The 15284-nt window shown below is 40.1% G+C and overlaps 1 protein-coding gene across 4 annotated transcripts in view; it reads right to left on the bottom strand.

Annotated features, from left to right (window-relative positions):
* Positions 1-15284, bottom strand: part of LOC107220800 — an 85330-nt gene that overhangs the window by 16568 nt on the left and 53478 nt on the right. For all 4 annotated transcript variants that reach the window (XM_015659538.2, XM_046745822.1, XM_046745844.1 and 1 more), the window contains one exon: positions 3964-4016. The gene's annotated coding sequence lies outside the window, so the exon portion shown is untranslated. The remainder of the gene's footprint in view (positions 1-3963; positions 4017-15284) is intronic.

The following is a 15284-nucleotide window of genomic DNA, read 5'->3' as shown; positions in this document are numbered from 1 at the left end:
GGTCAGTTTGACTCGAGCCATACACGTAACACGTTTGTGAACACGAATCTCCATACCGAGAATTACGGGGTACGTTTTACGGGTTAGGAAAAAGACGTTCATCTCGCTCCCACGCTCTACGATTTCAGAATAAAAACGTCTCATCGACGTAGAGTTTCTTAGCGCTCGATTCAGGTACAAAAATAAAAAATTCGTAAATGGTTCAGCCGAGGGATCGATACATATACATATATGTGTGTGTGTAGGTGTAACTTTGATATCGTGTTGGAATACTTTAGAAAGCATTGTTTTTTTTTCCAACATCAGTCAAAAGTTGGAGTATGGAAATATTTGAATTTCATTTAGGCGCAATGTTAATTTTTGACCAACTTTACGGTTCTTCAAACCAGAAAAATAAAATGTCGAAACAGAACCTGCTTTGTCCGTAAGCCAAAATGAAAAATGAACTTTCTTATCCGTAAATATATATATATGTATATATATATGTATGTGAAGTTTTTTTTTTTTTTTTTCGAGTTTTCTTACCACCCGAAACAATATCGGCGAAATGATATTTCAGAGTATAAAAGAAGGAAAATTGTTAGAATTAATATTTTCTATCCGGTATTAGACTCGTTTAAATTCGGCGCCAGCTCGTTACGACGCCGGTAAAAACGAACGTCAAATTCGTTCGTTCGGAATTCTAATTCTTATTCCGTTTGTATATCGCTCGTAAAGCGTCGTCAGGATTATCCGCTATGACATAGTGCCGATTGTTACCTATCGGAATATAAATCAGTTCACTGTCCGATCGTGTCTAGTGACATAATAATTAAATTTATGTACCTCGTTCAAGGTTTGTCAATTTCTATTGTCCCTGCGCTCATCCAACTATATTCGATGCACGTAGAGTAAAACGATACAGCGTCGATGCGCGTGATATAAAATGTTAATAAAACCGCAATTAACTCACGTCTTTAGGCAGTGCGTAAAAAATGTTACATAGAAAATAATCATATCATTATATGTTATACCTGGGATAGTATCGTAAATTCATCGGTGAATTTTAACTATAGAATCGACACCGAGAAATTATATTATTTTCCTTTCGGGTAATACAGCGAGGTTCAATACTTTCGAATACGAAATGCGACAGTCAATAGTCTGAAACTGAATTGAAAGGCGGTGAAATAAATAAGACTAAATATTCTTTCTTCACTCCACCGAGTCCCTTTATCCAATATTTAAAAGAGGCCTTCTTCTCAGTTGGCTAGAACACGATAGTTCCCCCAATATATATATATATATATATATACACACCATATACGATGAATATATATATACAAACATGCATTGCAGGGTTATCTTTTTTACCCTAGCGAGTTTTGGACGTCGTCTTGATGCATCGGAGAAGGGTACCGCAGACGTGAAACAAACTCGAAATCCTTTACAAGGACATCGTTAAAGTTTCGTCAGTACCTCAGTAACCCACGATAATACAACGGGGCTTTGAAAAAGGATATTGGATATATACACACAGAAAAATTCTTACACTCCCACGGTTGTTCACTTCTAATTCTCGTCCCACGCATCGGGGATAGATCGACTGTCTGACTGACTGACTTACTCACTTATCGACTGAGCGACTACCGAAAGGATTGTTTATTTTTCCTTCGTATAGGCATTATTTCCTTCCCACGTAACTTATTGATCACCTTCTACATGTACGTGCATACCAACGCGCCGAAGACTCGAATAGAACACTTTCGTCAGGTCGTTATATATCGAGGATTAGCTTTTCGGTGTGCAAGGGAGGGCGTTTCCCTTAAAGCAGGCGGGAAGGTAACAAATAGCTACCTCGATATATGCCCCTTGCATAAGTTTAATATCGACAAATGACGTTTGAACGTTAAGGGAAAGCGAAACAGGCAATTGCAGAGAAGAGGAGAGAAAAACGTGCTTTGCAGACACTTTTGAGGAAATAAATTACACCGCCATTATCGTTATATAATATACTACACTAATGCTGCAAGAAAAATTCACGTAATTTCCACTTTTGTCACACAATATATATATATATATATATATATATATATATATATATATATATATGCAATTAAACTACAGCTTTATACTCGCGGGCAGCGAGCCAATATGGCTTAATCCCGTTGTAACTGAAGGTATAATGCTGAAAATTCTGACTATATTTGTACGCCCGCTTCGTACGAATATATTATGCTTACTTAGGGAGGTTTTTGCTTCTGTAACTAATGCAGCAGGAAAGAGGTAAAAAAAAAAAAACATTTTTTTCATTTTACAAATTAAAACCAAAAGTCGTAGAGGGGAGAGGTCAAGTGTACGAAAAATCGCGGAATATAACGTTATAAATCGTGCAATTGTGTACATCACAAAAAAAAAAAAAAAAAAATCTCACCCAACTTGACGCGTGATATGAAGAGATGAAAATATCGTTGAAATGGAAATAATCTGCAAAGCTGGACACCCCGTATATACGTAATATGTCTACGTATATACATACATACATATATATATATGAATGACAAGAAGAAAACAAAGCGGGCGAATCTGATCTCGCGCAGTGACAAAGATGGCGTGACTGGCCCGCGGCAAAGATCTCTCTTTACATACTACGTGTTACATATGAAGAAGGTATACGCGTTGTGTGTATGCATGTGTTTGTAAATGCAGATTGTATATGGCGGATAGTGACGCATCCACATACGGGAAAGGAAACGTTTTCAGTCTATACTAAGAATTGCCAAGGCAGCACGAAATCTCCGCGTGTCTGCAGCCACGGGACCACCATAGAATAAATAATCGGGTTTACGTACGTATGGTGAATACGTACGCTGCTCGCTCGGTATGTATAACAAGTTAGACAAGAGAGATCATACATCACCTACACGGTGGAATGACGAGACGGGAATACGAGATAAATTAACACCTTTATTTACGTAAACAATGCTACGCACTACGCGCATACGGCAAGAGTTCAATTTTGTTTCCGAAATTTCATTTTTTTTTTTTTTCTTCCTTTACTTGCAAGTCATGTATCTTCGAATACGTCATACAATGACGGGATGAAACCAAGAATGCAGTCTTCTACCTTTCATCTTTTTCAATTACCTGCAGTCTACGTAATTTCATTGCTATGCAGTAGAAATAAAAGGGAGCTTATACGGAGGAGAAGAAATTAGTTACTTTTCTCTCTTGTACTATATACATACTTATATATATACAATATAATGTAACCTTAGAGCCAAGAGGGAGAAAAATCCTGCAGGCGATATTACGCTTCAGACTTGTACACTTTTCAAATGTTTGTTCTACCGGTAAGGAAGCGAGCTGGCAAGCAGGGCTGTATAATATTAATCGTAACTGTTTCGACGTAGTTGGAGAAAAAGAAAAAGTTTCATTATATACGTGTAATCCGGCAACTTTGCAGCCGCTCCGTAGAATGTAAAAAAAAAAAGCACGAAATTCCGTTTCAATTTTACTTTTAATATTTTATATTATAAGTCGAGTCGCGAGCCGGTTTCACGGTCTTTGTATCTGTTTAGGATTAGTCTAGCCTCGTTTCGCGATATAAACGTGACTAAATGTCAACTCGTGCAGGACTTGGACGATCTATCCCCAGGATTCGTCCAATTTCCGGTGTAAGAAACACATGCGGGCCATGTATATACATACATGTATGTATACATGTATATATTTAGATAATGTGTATTACACGTAGAGGGGACGAGGCGCAGTTCCAAGAATGATAAACGGAAACCGAGTCGCTGTGTCCAGCGAGCCAGACCAGCCTTGGTAAATTTTTACGGATAAAAATTTGCACGCGTTGTGAAAATTAATAATAATCAAGTGACAGAGTGGATTTTAAGGAGATTGCAATCATCGTTCGTTAGATGTAATTCAATAATGAGGCAAAGCGAAAATCAAGATGAAAATTGCGAGACTCACCGTTACTGGTACAGCATCCTCAATCACAAAGGTATTGCAGTAGTGAATGAAATCTGCAAAAAGAAAATAAAGAAGATATAAATTTTATGACATGCTTTTGGCGAAATAATAGCCTGAAAATAATTCATAACGAATGTAATTAAACGAAGGGTCTTTATACACAGCTGTTCTCTGCAAAAAAAAAAAAAATAAATAAATAAACGAATCAAAAAAAAATTACACCGTGTAAATACATAAAGCAGAGCGGGTGCAGAGTTTGAGAAATTCCACAGTTAAACGCTATGAAATCTAGTCTAGCCTCTCGATTGATTAGCGAGTTAATTAATTCGGCGCCGAGTCTATATCCAGAGAAAAATAATTAACCCACCCAAAGCCATAAGCTGCACACCGATTACTGTTATTAGGTCGATTTCGCGTAGCGATTTCACGGTATGATAGGTAGGTAATACAGAAATCGCGTGTCGATTCGAAACAACCGAAATTCCGGACTGTGCCAGCCTATCGTGCGTGCGATACAGGTGAGTCTCTGCAGGATACGTTCTCGTCCTTACCTTATTGTATTATTGTTCGAGCGCACGCAGGCGCCTTGGAAAACTATTAGTTTTACTATAAATACAGCTAGCTAATGCACGGAGTCGTGGAGAGCGGTTCGAAAGCGACGCCTTTGACTCTGCCTAATTTTGTACACCTCAATACACGACTCGTCGTTTTTGCTTCATTTGCACTGGCAACCCAACTTCAATTTTATATCGGTATTTCGAATCAGTTTCGCTTGGCTTTCAAAGTCTGAACATGGATATAACGTATTATATAGTATTAGAACCACGTGAAAAATACCAATGACGAGTTGTGGATTTAAAATTTTTTTTAACAATTATCGTTAATTGGGATAAACAAATCAAGCGCCAACATTTTCAACGTGGTATAAAAAAGAAACGCTGAATTATGGTGTTGATGCATTTTCAAAATCGTTACGAAGTCAAAGTTCACAGCGTTGATGTAACGATGCAAAAAATTGCCCTAAAAAGGGAAAAGCGTTATTTCGTAATTTTAGGATTTAAGTCTGAAATAATTGATTAGTGATCCGTAATAAAACAAAATATATGTTACGCACATTCTGTGTAGTCTTGACCCATTCAGAGTCGTTGTATAGTTGAAACGGAATGATTTTTTCTTTTTCAATCTCTCGTCACGCCAACGTTGTTACTACGTCATTATTAATATTATCATTGCGGTTATTTTTGCTCCTGATATCGCTAAAATTATGTGATAAAAACCAAATGTTTTAGTATCAGAAACCGCCTAATTAAGGATAAGTTTTGATTATAAAGTACGTATATATAATTAGCACACAACGGTCAAACTAATTAAGGAGCTGTAAGTTGCGTTTTTGGTACATGCACGTTCAATCTTATCGATATAGCTCGGTGAAGTGAAACACTTCGTTTGAATGCAAAGAGCAAACCTTGCATGATCGTTTTTCAAGGAAGCATTGGAGCACAGACAAATTAGAAACTGAAGATACTAATAAAAAACGAATATCATAGAGTGAAAAATTTCCTCGATAGAGAAGAGACACTTCAAGATACCATAGAGATACCAGCAATTTGTCAGAGTCTTCGCAGATCGGGACCGATCAAATCCGAGGATAAGAAGAAAAGAAGACGGTAACGAACAAAAAAAAAAGAAATTTGACGGGGGTAAAAATTGTGACAATCTCGACAGCCGCGCGAGTCTCTCTATACCAACCCTTAATCCCGTCTGTATGAAAAATGATGAAGAGGATACCAGAATCTATGAGGATTTGGTCGTCGTCTACATTCGGCAGAGACCTTTTTTCTCTCCTTATTCTCCCTCCCGTTGTCAGAAGGTAGTAGTAGTATGTAGTAGGAATAGGTTATACGCACACTTGATTCGAGGCTCGAGATATGATAGTTGCTCGGATGGAAGGGGCAAGCCTAAAAGGCATTGCTCGTTTTGCTCGATGGAGTCGACGGAAAGGGCCGGACGAGAGGGAAGAAGGTGAGTATTTCAGCCCTGGCAGGCAAGCAGTCAGTCTTTTATCCTCGAGTTGTCGCAGTTGGCTGCGGGGGGACCGAATATTGACAGGCACGCACTGCCCTGGCTGGCTGTTTGCCTGCCTCACACCCTTCCGACCTTACAGAAGCCAGTCCAGCCAAGGCTGCGAACCACCGTTCGGTACGAAGAATCGAGCAAAAGCGCCGGCTCTCGTTATGAGAACATGCGCGGGGCTGTCGCCTGAGTGCCCTCGCAACAATGCGCAGAGCGGATGCGCGCGCATCGACTTCTGCTATCATTTAACCCTTTCGGTAACACATTTTTCAACTCAATATTTTGCCCTGAAATTTTTTACTCGGGGATTTTTGAGGTTATGCGAAGTAACAAAGATCATTTCTAGTAGTAAATTGACTGCGACAAGGCTGGGGTATAGACATTTCTGAGGTTGGTCACCGAGCATCCCACTGTGACTGAAAGTTTCGAGCCGCAGTCTCGTCGGGAATAACGATGCGTGTTTATTTGACCAGTTTTTTCCCTTTTTTTTCCACCGCGTTCGAGGCACCGTTTCCTTATCTTTTTTTATTCCTGTTTTTGCTTCACCTTTTTTGCTTATTTCTTTTTCTTCTTTTTACACAAGCCCGGGAAGGTTTGTGGGTCGAAGCTTTCGTTGATGCAAAGAAGCGGGAGAATCCAAGGCCCCAACTCAGCTGGCGTAATGCTCGAACACTAAAATACCCTTTGAACTCATTACAGTTTTGTACGCGGTTAGCAGACCTCGGGGTTTCTGTGGTTTGTGCAACGCATTGAGTGCACCGAAAATACACTTCGTTATTTTCACACCTCGTTAATTGACTTTCAGCGTCACCCGTTGCACCCGTATTATATTACCAACATAATATCGTTTCGTTCCATTCGACGTGATTTCCTTGACAAGATTCGATGTCTCGCACCTCTGGTATAATACATCCGATATTTTAAAATAACAAGAGAACCATCACGCTAAGGTATATGTAACACCTTATACGCATATTTCATAGTAAACTTAATCATTCCACGAATTACAGTCAACGCACAATTTTTTCAACTCTCTGTAATAATCTTTTTACAAACTCAATTGGTTGGAATTGTGGGAGAAGCTTCGCTTCGCTAAGTATTATCACCTTATAAGAAAAGAACTATGCGATTGAGGGAGGAAAGTTAATTTTGTTTGAATTCAATTCCACAAGCACCGACAGAAAATTGAGCAACGATCTTATAATTTCATTTGAATTTATCTCACAAAGTGTGCGGTCCGGCTCTTGAGATAATAAAATAATGAAGATAACTTCAATTCCCGTGATGGAAACACCGATATTTTTCATTTCCTTAGTGGCTACCGAAACACGTTATATACAGTGGGTTTGAGTTGTACAAAAAACAAAAAACAAAAAAAAAAAATCAATCAATTAAATCCATCTCATTTGGGCAGCGGGTACAAGAATATTTTGCGTTCAAATCGAGGATGCCGTGTGTACTTGTGTAATCTTAAGAGAACTCTATACATAGACCCTCTTATTAACTAATTAGGTCGCCGGGGAACAAGCTAGACTTGAAGATAAATCGGTCAACTTTTAATCACTGTAACCAGAAACGAAGCGACGAGTCGTTATAACGCAACAAGACGAATAAGGAGCGGAGTGGAGATTGACACGAATTCTTTTCACTGGAAGTAAGTGATGCCGTGAAGGATGAAAAAAAAAATAAATAAAAAAAAAAGAAAAATTCATCATCTATACTACGGAGGCTGTATCAAACAAGTTGTGGAAAAAAATGGATAAATGAAATGAAATAAAAAATAAGAAAAAATCAAAAAAAAATTTGATAATTCACGATGCGCGATTGGTGAACGAGACGGGCATCACGGAGGCGTTAAACGTCAAACCGACCAATTAGTCCAAAGTTTAATCAACCGAACCGTGAGATGAACGCAGCCAGACGACGAGCAGCCTTTCTACAACGCCTACGCCAGACACGAGCACCTCCGATAAAACGATAGATTAGCTAATCCCAGACTCTGTTGATCTTGCCCTCGGCTCGAACAGTCCTCGAGGTCGATGACCCGTCATTCCCGCACCTCGGCTGACAACGAGCGTCGTCTAGCTTCGACTTATCATTTTGATAGGTTCGCGGCGTCGTGCAAGACATGCGAAGGCATTGTTTATGCATGCTTGAAATGCGGTAAGTTCCAAATTAACTCTCCGTTGATTCGCGAGGCGTGTGACTGGAGGAAGAGATGTTGTGAGACCACCTCTGACGTTTTCCTTCCGGTAAAATACATGCTTACTTTTTTCAAATTCGTTAGGTTTCTGTAACACAATTAGGTACAGCTCCTCGATGTTTACCGCGTGAGAAAATTCATTGTCACAACAACGACGACCGACTGACGAGGAGGAGGAGGAGGAGGAGGAGGAGGAGGAGGAGGAGGAGGAGGAGGAGGAGGAGGAGGAGGAGGAGGAGGAGGAGGACGAGGAGGAGGAGGAGGAAGAAACGTTTATAAACGACTCAACTGCACGCACCAAACTCTCGTCTTTGCTGCAGTAAGACGAACGGTATTCACGCTTGGATTTCCAAGAGCTGTACGATGAATAGAGAGCTAGAGAGAATCACTAATTGCAAGTAACGTACTAATTAGCAGCGTTGAGACTTTCGAAGGGAATATTCACGGTGTCCAGTAAAAAATTCGTAACAAGTTCAACAATATTTCCAGGAGATATCCAGGATATCCAAGGACATTAAAAATAGAATATTTCCAAGACACAAGAAAGATTCAAGGATAGTTTCCAGGTATTTTAAAGTACAAGCAAAATTCAAGGACCTTTCCAGGACCACTGGATACCACGATGATTTTCCCACTTATTTTTCGTCTCCTTCTCTCGCTTCTTTTTCTTCCTCCTATCACGTCAAGTCTCCGCTCTTCCACGCGGTGTCTGGTTCCGATCCTCGCATCGAGGCAATGCGATACCGCATTCGTAATTCGAATTCTCCACCTTACACCAAGTTATCGATTAACGCGTCTATCGCGAGATCGAAGAGCCGTAGGTTGTTCCTCCTCGATTTTACACCGTCGTCACGGTCGTCTTCTTCGTCGGCCGAAATCGTCGGCCCGATCTTTATCGCCCACGCTTGCCCGTTCCTGCCTAGAAGCGAAGCTCAACCGACTCGAGCTTCACTTCCTGTTTGTTCATTCACCTCGGTAAATACCTGCCTCCACGATTTTACACTCGGACTATAAATATCCGGAACACCTTGTTCAAGGCTTTGCCCCTGGCGCTGCAGGAACGATTTTTTCCAAACCCTTTACCAATTCATGAGTTTCGTCGGTTCTGGAGCTTTCGTTAAACATGCGAAGTGTTATATCGGAGAGAGGCGATGGTTGGTCTCTTAAAGTTCCTCGTATCCCGATAGTGGTTCTTGTCGTTCTTATTGTGTTCTACAGGCATCAGGCGTCGCGGGTTTTCTCAATGGTTCTATTGTGCGAGTCGATGACCCGATGGTGTACACAGCCGCAGTCTATACACGTATCTCGTCCATTTATGGGAGAACCTTGGCCACGGTAGGCATTACATACTTGCCAACTTGTTTCCCGGCTTCTGTTGCCGCGCTGTCGACTGACCGCAGTGCGATGCAGTTTTGCGTTGCCGTTAAGAGATCACGATCGGCAGTGCAACTAGAATTCCGAATACAACAATTACCGTCGATGTTTCCTTCGGCGTTTCTTCGTTACCGGATTGTTGAAATCAAGGTCCTTTTGTCGTAGAGACACTAGGTAAGTGTAACGAAGTTTCCATACACGATCCACCTTGCCGTCTTTAGAAGCCAACGTCTCTTCGCTCCTGACACTTTTCCATTACCTTCACCATTATGAATTCACGAGGGAGGATCTCTCCGGGACGCGATATGAATTTATGCGGAAAAAAATATATAAAAAAAACGAATAAGAATAGATATGAGAAAAGTTGCAGGAGATGGGCGTTCAAGTTTTACGACTCGAACCTTGGCCTGGTGTATTTTCGTCGAGTGCTGCTGCACAAAGGACGAAGCATCGTTCGGTAGGATGTTTGCATGTTTGCAGTATTCCAAATTTAAACAAGTGTAACGTAACGGAAGTCGTCATATTTTGAAATTTGGTAAAACAACCTTACGAACAATGTCGCAAAAACTTATGTCGCGTTATTTTTCGGAATAACTTGAAAGAGATGTGTAGAGAGAGAAAGAGAAAGTTCCGCGCGATCAACTGTCTGGTGTAACGAGACCAGCCTTGAGGGGTATCTGATCGCAGTATCAGCTGGAAGAAAGTCAATAAGCTAAAAATTGTGGTTATGATTCTACCGTACGTACGCTAACCAAAACCGATGTAATCTTGCGGTACCGTACACGGTCAGCGAGAGGGTATCGAAACCTTGGATCGCGAGTATGAAACGCCACGAAAACGTCTAATGGAGCATGGAGAATACCGAGTTTACGAGACCACCTTTATTCAGGTAGCTAGGTAGTATTAAACCCATGACAACACAGACGGAGGCAAAGAGATTCGAGATAAAGACACGTGGCACGATAAAGCAATTAGTGTAATTACCGTTGGGGATAATTAATGGCCAATTGAACGAGAATCGTCGCATGGAGAGCGTTGCGTGTCTCTCTCGAGATGCGTGTAATCTAAATTCACCGCGTACAATGTATTTGTACACCTATAAAATACGCTTGCTATATGTATGTGTATATGTGATTTCAAAGGCTTTTCGTTTGTCAAACTTGATCTGTTCTCGCAACATTCGAAAACGATTATCGGGACGTTGTTTCCAACTCTCACGATCTCGAGCTGTTGTTCCGAAAAAGAATTACCTTCACCGTTACGTGAAGAGAGAAAATTTTGATTCGAAATTGATACCCCATCGAAGTAAGGTTTGTCTCTCTCTCTCTCTCTCTCTTTACTACATTATATAGATTAATTACCCATGGTGCCAAAAAAGCAGCAAAACTTTTCACTTCTCTCCTTGATAAATTGAAGATTTTTATTTATTAAAGAAATATCGTCACGAATCTCTATCACTCCTCGTCCATTTCACAGAGTCCGGTTTCCTCGTAAGTGATCAATACCACCGAACCCCATGGATACAACGAGGAGCCTCATGAATATCGTGTTACCTGTGTCGAAAGACCCGAGCTTGCAGAGGGTCGGTGGGGAGTGAAGATTGATGAAATCAAGAGATTTTTCGTGTGAAAGTGAGGGGGGAAGGGCAGGGGGGGGGGCGATAAACTCGGTAGAGTACGAGTTGCTCTCTCTCTCTCTCCCTCCCTCCCCCCCCTCCGCTCCCTCTCTCTCTCTCTCTCTCTCTCTTCTCTCTTTGGTTCTAGCTTCTTTCGCCGTTTCGTACCTGCAAGAGAGCGGACAAACGATGTGTCCTCGAGTGGAGAGCATTGCAGCAACAGTCTTAACGACTCGGGAACCGTGCGTGCAACGCAAAGACGTGATTTGTCTAACGAGTGCGAAGATTAAAACGCATAATTCGTCGCCGCGGTTCAATTTGCAGTAACGAACCAGCGTAAGTTACAAAAATAGCGACATTACTCATCTTTCATTTAAAGCACACATCGCCGCTGATGTTACTCTCGTATACGTGCAACGAAAGTATAAAAGCCGCGTCGCGTGTGAATGTGTATAGAATTTCTTTATCGCCGTCGCTTATTATCTCCTCTTCTTCTCTTATATAAACTTGATTGTCAACCCGTGCACAGACAGCGCTATAAGTCGGATATTATCTTATCGAAAGCGAAAAAAAAATAAATAAATAAATAAATAAAAAAAGGAAGCGTATAGAAGTCGTAATTCAAATGACCGTAAGAACGATGTTTAACCCGGTAAAGAAAAACCTGTGCACCAACCAATGAAGTCCGTATCCTTTCTTATCAGAACTCTTTTGTGTACATATACAGTATGGTACAGAAATATACGTTAACATCGAATCGCCAGAGTGGGCGGTAAACGAAAGAGAAGAAGAAAGTAAGGAATAAATACTACAAGATGAAATCCGATCGAAGTATTTTGTTTGGAGAAAATCGCGAAAGTAACACTTGAATTTTAATACTTTGCACTATAAAAAAAAAAAATATATAAATATAAAAAATTAATATTTCGATGGTACGTATATAATTGACACAACGATGTAATATAAAATAGAGTAAATTTTTACGAATATCGTGTAATGAAAAAAGTTACTGATTCTATAATTCGTTGTTCATACATTTACATACTTTTTTTCATCTTGTATTACATGCATCCTGTAGCGTATCTACTAATTGATTAAATAGTCTCGAAACGAAGATCTAATAAATTCTAATTCAAACCTTATTCTCAAAAGGCTTTCTTTTTACAAGAATCTCTGTTCTCTCCACCTCTCCACCTCTCTACCTTCGTATCTATTATTCCCACACATCCCGCAGTAATACAACACAACATCCGTAACATATCGACGCGTACACAACACAGGACCGCTCCCACCAAATTTTCACCTAATCAAACAGGCGGTTTTCATCCTGTGTAATATTCTTCGATAAAACAGAGGAAAGGTATTCGTTATTTGAATATCAATCTCGACCTCGCCTCCTACAGAGCCGGATATCAAGGATGTTAGGTACAACAGCGTATAGATACCGGGTCGCGAAGCAGAGCGTTGGGAATAATCGTAGATCCGGTCGACAAGAGCCCGGTGAACTCTCCCAAGTCGATTTAAATATATTCAAATTGACTCGCGCGTGTGTGTCTGTGTCACGTGAAAAGTATTACACACACACACACACATACTCCATACGTACCTATATGCAGATTACGTAGGTATACACGTACAAGTATAAAGTATGGGTCGGGGTGAGGTCTCTGGATTTACATTGTACGATGTAGGACGAGGAAATTGAATTTTTTAATATCAAATTTGACATTCGCTCCTCCTCGGCAGCACGCGTGGCGCACACCTTATGCGACGAATGGTTGAAAATTGTATCATTACTATATATATATATATACATATATTATATACCTATATATACGCAAACGACTGGCCATTAATCGAGCGGCGCCAGCTGTAACGGATTGCGAAATCTAGCCAACTCATTTCCTTGTATGATTTGAATTTCGTTTCGCGGCTTTTTTTTTCGTTCATTCGTTACCATTATTTTCATCATCGTGCAGATGAATAGATGTGTAAGCGTTCCTTGTTTCTCAGACAAATTCGTTATCGCATCACGACGGAGCAGCCTGTAAGTCGCGACTTGTAATAAAAACGGGAATCTTCCGATATAAAAGAGAAATAAACCAAGCCTGGGCGTAATAAGAAAAGTTTTCGAAGGGTCGACGAATTTTAGAAGGGATTAGGCGCCGTCGAAGAATAACGCCCCCGAAAATAGTAGCCAGCTCCGAATATTTTTCCAACCACATTCCATCTTTTAACAATGTTTTTAACAAGTTTCCAACTTTCGAAAGATCCTTCTTTTCTTCGTGCGACTTAATAAATTGTTTTCACCGATCAAATTTGGTCCAACAGAGTTTCGATACGCTTATCGAACAGGCACGTACTATGATTTAATATTTAACGATAATATAACCAGTTTGCGTACTCAAAGGTTGACTGATCACGTCTTGTTCAACTGAATACTGGCGGTAATTTGAAGTTCGATAAAGCTTACAATTATATCGATCGAAATTCTGGTTGTAACATCTTTCTTTCCGTTCTCATACAATCGAAGTTTCATGACCTCAAGCTCAAAGCTCGGAATAAATTTGCTGGGTTTGTATAAGATGCGATTAAGTAAACATTGACATTACCTATGCACGGCAATATATGTAAGATAAAAGGCATCGAAATAGTGTCAAATAAAATTGTGCCCAATCGTAAAAATCAGGGAAAGAAAACCAAGCGTTTGAAAAATTGGGTGAGCGGAAAAAAATGGCGATCGGAAAATATAAAAATGCCTCTGGATCATCAGCGGCAGCGGCAGCAGCATGATGAGGTTGTCCAAGATTAAAGCCAATTAAAATATTTTCTCAGTTAGTTGCGTGGTGGCGTTATCATATGTAATGTCGTTGGCCTGGCAATAGAGTTAATCAAAAGTAATAGAGCCAGCGTGCCCATCTATTAATAGGGGCACACTGACACACACACATCGGAGAGAAAGACGCCGTCCTTTTCATCCCACGGCATCGCATTGCCACAACACCAGCATCGATCAGTCCGATTGTAAGACAGATCAATAACAACCGAACTCTCGGAGTTCTCTACGTCTTCGACTTGTGCTGCGGAGCCTAATGTACGCATACGTGTATCCATACACATGTATACTAGGATGTATATTAACGTGGTGTTTTTTTTAAACTTTTTTTTCCACCTACGCACCGTTGGTAAAGTTAGTTTTTAGCCTAAAACAAAGGCTCGTGAAACCGGAACTCGGTAGCGAAATTCTAAAAGGTGCCTCATCCGGTTTGAATATTTCAAACACTCTTAACCGAAATATCTCGAAAATTATGCAAGTCGGAAAGCTGGGCTTGGTTTCATTTTGTAGATAATTAAATGTTCTTTAAAAACTGTCGAGACTACTATACACCTAAATGTTCATCTTGTATTCGATACGAACGTTTATAGGTGAGTGCATTGAATCAACGAATGAAGATGCTTATCACTTTGCATATTTTTATCTCACCCGTGTTCTAAGCTGATACAAATAATGTCACGTAATAGTAACGACATTTTTCAAAAGAACATTTATTTATCTAAAAAATAAAACCGAGAACAGCTTCCTAACTTGTACAGTTTTCGAGATATTTCAGTTCAATTCTGCTCCAAGTTTTCTTTTTCTTTTGATTACCGTCACCTTTATGATACCTGTAGACATACGATTCTTTCTAGTGGAGTTTTTTTTTGCTAAGAAATTCCGGAGAACAAAGATGAGTAAAATCGATAAGTTGAACAATATACAATATATTTTTGTACGTAACGAACATTTGAAAAGCTGCGAATACATTCGATCTAGTAATTGCGAAGTAGGTACGTTCGCTGGGTGAACAAAATTCAAGATTAAGAATCCACGGAACAGTTGATAGACGAGAATAGTGCTATTTGTTTATCTATCCAACTTCGATGACCAGTACGAATGATGCACGCTTAAAAATACGCACGTTATATTTGCCCGGTATAAACATGAGGATATTTTCAGACGAGATCAGATCCGCGAACGCTGCAGAATAAAAAGAATTTCGCAGAACGCGGTAAAAA

This window comes from Neodiprion lecontei, chromosome 1 (assembly GCF_021901455.1).
Source record: "Neodiprion lecontei isolate iyNeoLeco1 chromosome 1, iyNeoLeco1.1, whole genome shotgun sequence".
NCBI lineage: Eukaryota > Metazoa > Arthropoda > Insecta > Hymenoptera > Diprionidae > Neodiprion > Neodiprion lecontei.
The sequence above is the reverse complement of the archived record's forward strand: the minus strand, read 5'-3'. Positions and strand labels throughout refer to the sequence as shown.